Consider the following 7,279-nt stretch of genomic DNA (forward strand, 5'->3'; position numbering starts at 1 on the left):
GTCATCATTTCTTATGGCTGAGTAGTATTCCATAGTGTATATGTGCCACATCTTCTTTATCCAGTCCTCTATTAAAGGGCTTTTTGGTTGTTTCCATGTCTTGGCCACTGTGAACAATGCTGCAATGAACATGGGGCTGCATGTGTCTTTACGTATCAATGTTTCTGAGTTTTGGGGGTATATACCCAGTAGAGAGATTGCTGGGTCATAAGGTAGTTCTATTTTCAGTTTTTTGAGGAACCACCATACTTTCTTCCATAATGGTTGTACTATTTTACATTCCCACCAACAGTGTATGAGGGTTTTTTTTTCTCCACAGCTTCTCCAACATTTGCTATTACCTGTCTTGTTGATAATAGCTAATCTAACAGGTGTGAGGTGGTATCTCATTGCAGTTTTGATTTGCATTTCTCTAATAACTAATGAAGATGAGCATCTTTTCATATATCTGTTGGCCATTTGTATTTCTTCCTGGGAGAAGTGTCTGTTCATGTCCTCTTCCCATTTTTTTATTGGATTGTTTGTTTGTTTGTTGTTGAGTTTTATGAGCTCTTTGTATATTTTGGATATTAGGCCCTTATCTGAACTGTCATTTGAAAATATCATTTCCCATATAGTTGGCTGTCTGTTTATTTTGCTGTCAGTTTCTCTTGCTGAGCAAAAACTTCTTAGTCTGATGTAGTCCCATTCATTTATCTTTGCTTTCACTTCCCTTGCCTTTGGAGTCAAATTCATAAAATGCTCTTTAAGACCAAGGTCCATGAGTTTAGTACCTATGTCTTCTTCTATGTACTTTATTGTTTCAGGTCTTATATTTAGGTCTTTGATCCATTTTGAATTAATTATAATACAAGGGGACAAGCTGTAGTCGAGTTTCATTCTTTTGCATGTGACTTTTAAGTTTTCCCAGCACCATTTGTTGAAGAGGCTTTCTTTTCTCCATTGTGTGTTCTTGGCCCCTTTATCAAAAATTATTTGACCGTATATATGTGGTTTTATTTCTGGACTTTCTATTCTGTTCCATTGGTCTGTCTATTTTTCTGCCAATACCATGCTGTTTTGATTGTCATGGTCCTATAATATAGTTTGAAGTCAGGTATTGACTTGATTCTTCATTCTTTTCCCTTAGGATTGCTTTGGCTATTCAGGGTTTTTATAGTTCTATATAAATCTGATGATTTTTTGTTCCATTTCTTTAAAAAATGTCATCAGAATTTTGATGGGAATTGCATTAAATTTATAAATTACTTTGGGTAATATGGCCATTTTGATTATATTTATTCTTCCTATCCCAGAAAAAGGAATATTTTTCCATCTCATTGTATCTTTTTCGATTTCCCTTAACAGTGCTTTGTAGTTTTCATTATATAGGTCCTTTATATTCTTTGTTATGTTTAATCCTAGGTATTTTATTTTTCTTGTTGCAATCATGAAGGGGATTATTTTTTTGAGTTTGTTTTCTAATATTTTATTGTTGGCACATAGAAAGGCTATGGACTTTTGTGTATTAATTTTGTATCCTGCGACCTTACTGTATTGGTTTATTGTTTCTAGTAGTCTTTTTGTGGAGTCTTTGGGGGTTTTGATGTATAGGATCATATCATCTGCAAAAAGTGATAACTTTACTTCTTCTTTTCCGATATGGATGCCTTTTATTTCTTTCTCTTCTCTGATTGCTCTAGCCAGAACTTCAAGCACCACGTTAAATAAGAGTGGAGAGAGTGGACTACCCTGTCTTGTTCCTGATTTAAGGGGAAAAGTCCTCAGTTTTATGCCATTTAATATGATGTTGGCTGATGGTTTATCATATATGGCCTTTATCATGTTGAGATATTTTCCTTCTATACCCATTTTGTTGAGTGTCTTAAACATAAAGTTGTGTTCTATTTTATCAAATGCCTTTTCTGCATCTATTGATAAGATCATGTGGTTTTTGTTCTTTGTTTTGTTGATATGGTGTATAAAGTTAACCGTTTTACATATGTTGAGATTCTGGGATGAATCCCACTTGATGATGATGTATTATTTTTTTTTTCTTTTTTCTTTTTTTTTTTCTTTTCTCTTTACCGTGTCCCGGCGCTTGAGGATAGAACCGGCGTACTGGAAACCGTCGGCACCAAAGACATGATGCCGAGAGGGCCGGGGCCCTTTCCCTCTGCCTCCGTACATTACGGAGATCGGGACCACACGCCCGACCCCCGCCAAGAAGAGGAGGGTGTATTATTTTTTTAATATGTTGTTGTATTCGATTTGTTAGTATTTTGTTTAGTATTTTAGCATCTGTATTCATTAGAGATATTGGTCTGTAGTTTTCTTTTTTGTGCCGTCCTTGCCAGGTTTTGGTATGAGGGTTATGTTGGCCTCATAAAATGTGTTTGGAAGTATTGCTTCTTCTTCAATTTTTTGAAAGACTTTGAGTAGACTAGGAACCAAGTCTTCTTTGAATGTTTGATAGAATTCACTAGTATAACCATCTGGGCCTGAACTTTTATTTTGGGGGAAATTTTTAATAGATTTTTCTATTTCCTCTCTGCTAATCGGTCTGTTTAGGCTTTCTGCTTCTTCATGACTCAGTCTAGGAAGGTTGTACTGTTCTAGGAATTTATCCATTTCTTCTAGATTGTTGAATTTGGTGGCATATATTTTTTCATAGTATTCTACAATAATTCTTTGTATATCTATGATATCTGTGGTGATTTCTCTTCTTTCATTTTGGATTTTGTTTATATGAGTCCTTTCTCTTTTTTCCTTGGTGAGTCTTGCCAAGGGTTTGTCAATTTTGTTGATCTTTTCAAAGAACCAGCTCCTTGTTTTATTAATTTTTTCTATAGTTTTTCTGTTCTCTATTTCATTTATTTCTGCTCTGATTTTTATTATTTTCTTTCTTCGGCTGGTTTTGGGTTGTCTTTGTTCTTCTCTTTCTAGTTCCTTAAGGTGTGAAGTTAAGTGGTTTACTTAGGCTCTCTCTTATTTGTTCAAATAGGCCTGAAGTGATATGAACTCCCCTCTTATTACTGCTTTTGCTGCATCCCATAGATTCTGATATGTCGTATTGTCATTTTGATTTGTCTGTATATATCTTTTGATCTCTGTGCTTATTTCTTCTTTGACCCATTCATTTCTTAAAAATATGTTGTTTAGTTTCCACATTTTTGTGGGTTTTTGTCCTCTTTTTTGCAGTTGAATTCTAGTTTCAAGGCTTTATGATCAGAAAATATGCTTGGTACAATTTTGATATTTCTGAATTTGCTGATGTTATTTTTGTGGCCCAACATATGGTCAATTCTTGAGAATGTTCCATGTACACTAGAGAATAATGTATATTCTTTCGCTTTGGGATTAAGTGTCCTGTAGATGTCTATCATATCCAGGTGCTCTAGTGTTTTGTTTAAGGCCAATATATCTTTATTGATTTTCTGTTTGGATGAATGATCTAGAGCCATCAGCGATGTATTGAAGTCTCCAAGTATGATTGTATATTTGTCAGTTTTTGTTTTAAGGTCAATAAGTAGCTGTCTTATATATTTTGGTGCTCCTTGGTTTGGTGCATATATATATATTTTTTTATTTTTTTTTAATTTATTTATTCATTTTAGAGAGGAGAGGGAGAGACAGAGAGAGAGAAGGGGGGGAGGAGCTGGAAGCATCAACTCCCATATGTGCCTTGACCAGGCAACCCAGGGTTTCGAACTAGCGACCTCAGCATTTCCAGGTTGACTCTTTATCCACTGCGCCACCACAGGTCAGGCCTGGTGCATATATATTAAGGATTGTTATGTCTTCTTGATTCAGTGTCCCCTTAGCCATTATGAAATGGCCATTTTTGTCTCTGAGTACTTTTGCTGTCTTGTAGTCAGCATTATTAGATATGAGTATTGCAACACCTGCTTTTTTTTTGGATGTTATTTGCTTGGAGTATTGTTTTCCAGCCTTTCATTTTTAATTTGTTTTTATCCTTGTTGCTTAGATGTGTTTTTTCTAGGCAGCATATGGTTGGATTTTCTTTTTTAATCCATTCTGCTACTCTGTGTCTTTTTATTGGTGAGTTTCATCCATTTACATTTAGTGTAATTATTGACATTTGCTGGTTCCCTATTGCCATTTTATAAATTGCTTCCTGTTAGTTTTGTATCTTGTTTGATTCTTCTCTTTTGTTTTTCTATCATTTGTTCTTCTTTGTTTGTATTCCATACTTCCTTCCTCTGTTGCTACCTTTTCTAAGTCATGTGCTTCTGTGGTGATTCTTTCAAGGGTGGTTACCATTAAGTAATGAAAAGGGTACCTACCATATTCATTGTAGAACCCTATCTTATGAGTATTTCTGCACTCCATCGTCCTTTCCTACTGTTAATCTTCATCTCTCCCCTTTTTTTGTTTTTGTTGTCACAGTTTAAATTTGGTTTTATTGTGTTCTTGGTGGAGATTTTACTTGTGGTTTTGTTTTGTTTTGTTCTTTGTATCTGGTTGGAAAACCCCTTTTAGTATTTCCTGGAGTGGGGGTTTTCTGATGATAAATTCCCTCATCTTTTCTGTATTTGTGAATGTTTTTATTTCTCCTTCATATTTGAAGGATAGCTTTGATGGGTATAGTATTCTTGGCTGAAAGTTCCTCTCTTTCAGGGTTTTAAATATTGTCCCCTGATATTTAAACAAAGATTTCAACATCACACAGCTATGATAGCAAAAAGGAGAATTGATAAAAGACTCTTGAAACAACATATACATTTCTAACATAGAAAATATTTTTTTCTACAATGGATCTTTGGTACAAAAAGGAAGTCTTTGTATTTGGCAGACTATACAATTTCATATGCCTCATCATTAGTACAAATTTAGTATAATGTACAGTAAAAGAATTGTAAACTACTACCCCCAATGAACCACTGATTTACTGAGAAAAAAGGAATGATCAAAATGCACTCACTATTTTGTAGCTATCCAGCTGGCCTAAGAGATGCTAACTTCTTTTTGACCAACAGAGCTTTACACCATCAAGTCAATATAAGGATCGGGTGCCTGGAATTCTTGGTGCCTAAGGGGGAGCCGGCAACAGGACCTGTGTGAGGAGTCACCACTTGGCACCACTCCTTGGAGCATAAATGAGCACAACGGGGACCCCTGAACACTATGGAGGCAGTACTATCCCTGCTGCTGCTTTCCCCCCCTTTTTTTCTTTTTGCAAACATGGCCTCTTTCTCTGCCTCTTCTCCAGCAGACATTAGCAAAACAATGGCCCCTTCCAAGAAGGAATGTAATCCAATCTGCCACTTGCAATCATCTGCCCTGCTCTGAGTGGCTGCCCAGCACTATTTTTAACAATAAAAGTAGCAAACTAAAAAACCCACAAATTTTACAAACTCATTTTCCCAACAGTGGGTTATTCTAGTTCACACGAGGTTCTCGATTTCCCAGAGAACATAGTAACCCTGTAATCCCCTGAGAACCCTTTCTTAAATTCTTAACCATCATGGCTAAAGCAGTGAGTTTCCCCTCTAAACCTCATGCCTCCCACTTCAGACAATTATGCCACACGAAGGAATTGGTAAAGGATAGGAGAAATTTAGAGGGGACCCAACACTTCCTTTGGCCCTGTGGGAGAGAGTTGGAACCCTCTCCTATTGTCAGTCTCATTCATTCCTCACTCATTGTCTTTCCTACAACTTCTCACACACCAGAGGAGGGCGACAAGTCATTTCTCCTAACCTATGGAGGTCCTATGTGACTTTCATGTCTTAGGGAGGGAAAGAGAAGAGGCAGCTGGAGGGTCTGTCCCTGATAATCCTATCACCCATAATCCTATCACTCATAATCCCATCACTCATTCTCCTTCCTGGAGTTGCAATTCATTTCAAGGAACTGATAACCAGCAAGGTCCACACCCATGGTTGGTTATTTTCCAAACATTTCCATCTGGCCCTGTTCCCTTTTCTTTCTCTAGGATTCTTCTAAAAAAAGATCTAATCTTTTCTATTTTCCTTCTTAATACTATTCCTACCCTGAATCTTCAAAATGGGTAAAACCTCTTTGGGTCAGTGTGTGAATATCTGAAACCAGTTTCTACTCTATACTTCCTCCAGCACTCTTTTAGGTCTTTAGTTAGTTTTTAGCTTTAAGCAATATAATATTTTTATGACTTTTGCTTGTTTTATAATTTGTGGACTTTAAAACGATTTTCTCAGAGTTGCCTTTTAGTAGTGACAACCATCTGCTGAGTCCACCTTGGGATATTCGCTCTCCGTAGGTATAGACTGGTCAGTAAAGTATACACCTCTAACTAGGTCGAACCCAGAGATGGAAGAGATTTCTCTCAGCTTCTGGCAAATGGCCACTGTAAAGCCAGTTGCCATGGCCACCATCACAGCCGCCTGGCCCATGCAGGTTCGCATTAGATTCAGACAGATGGTAATTGCTGGGGTCCAGCCCCGGGGGGAATCCAGGGGTCCCACAGGAAGAGATGGCGTCAGCGCAAATCGAGTGAGAGAGCCAAATTCTTTTCTTTCTCTTTATTCTCTCGTTAGCATTTACTGCCAGGCATCTCTGCCAATGGCTGGTCTAACTTTACTTTAATACACACACACTAAGTTACAATCACATGGTATTCTGAATACATTGATTAATTATTGTTTTTGTTTCACTATGGTCACATATTTCTAGGCAACAGTTAATTCATTTCCATAAGCTATAAATCAGGTGGTAAGTCATTCAAAGTACAGTTATACAATAACTTGAATAGCAATAACAATATTGGTACAAACTTCTAAAAGGTCAGTACTGATTAATAACTCTACCTTACCTAAGATCCTATTGTCTAGTCAAATTTTATTTATTTACTATATTCATACACTAGTTAAGTTCTAACTTTATTTTTCTCAGAGTGTTCCACCACCTGCAGGTCAGGTATGCAAGAAGAAAGGAAAGTTTCTCTACTCTACCACATGAAAAGGCTAGGGAGGTAAAGTGATGAATTAAGTGAAGGCTGAAATGTGCTTCTGTGTATAGTTACTGTTTCCCACCTATTCATAAGTCACAATCTATTTTTTCTAACATGATTAATAAGAAGAAATTCTCCTACAAACTTAACCCTTTACAAGGGATATCATAGCCAGCCTCTTATGTCTATGAGCCCAGATTCAAGGGGCTTACAGGCTTTTCTGTGGAACTCACACCCTCTGGCTCATTTCCAAAGAAATTACTACGAATCTACAGGGAAAGCATGGTACTATTATCCCTGTGCCATAAATGATAGCACACACCCAGAAAAAGGGGGGATATAAGGCCA

The 7,279-nt window shown here is 36.9% G+C and overlaps 1 non-coding gene across 1 annotated transcript; it reads right to left on the bottom strand.

The window, feature by feature from the left end:
- Window positions 1-2,066: 2,066 nt before the first annotated feature.
- On the bottom strand, window positions 2,067-2,215 carry LOC136401517 (small nucleolar RNA SNORA57). Its single transcript, XR_010750548.1, has one exon. It is a non-coding gene; the product is annotated as a small nucleolar RNA SNORA57 (small nucleolar RNA).
- Window positions 2,216-7,279: the final 5,064 nt, after the last annotated feature.

The sequence above is a fragment of the Saccopteryx leptura genome, chromosome 3 (genome assembly GCF_036850995.1).
Source record: "Saccopteryx leptura isolate mSacLep1 chromosome 3, mSacLep1_pri_phased_curated, whole genome shotgun sequence".
In the NCBI taxonomy this organism is placed as follows: domain Eukaryota; kingdom Metazoa; phylum Chordata; class Mammalia; order Chiroptera; family Emballonuridae; genus Saccopteryx; species Saccopteryx leptura.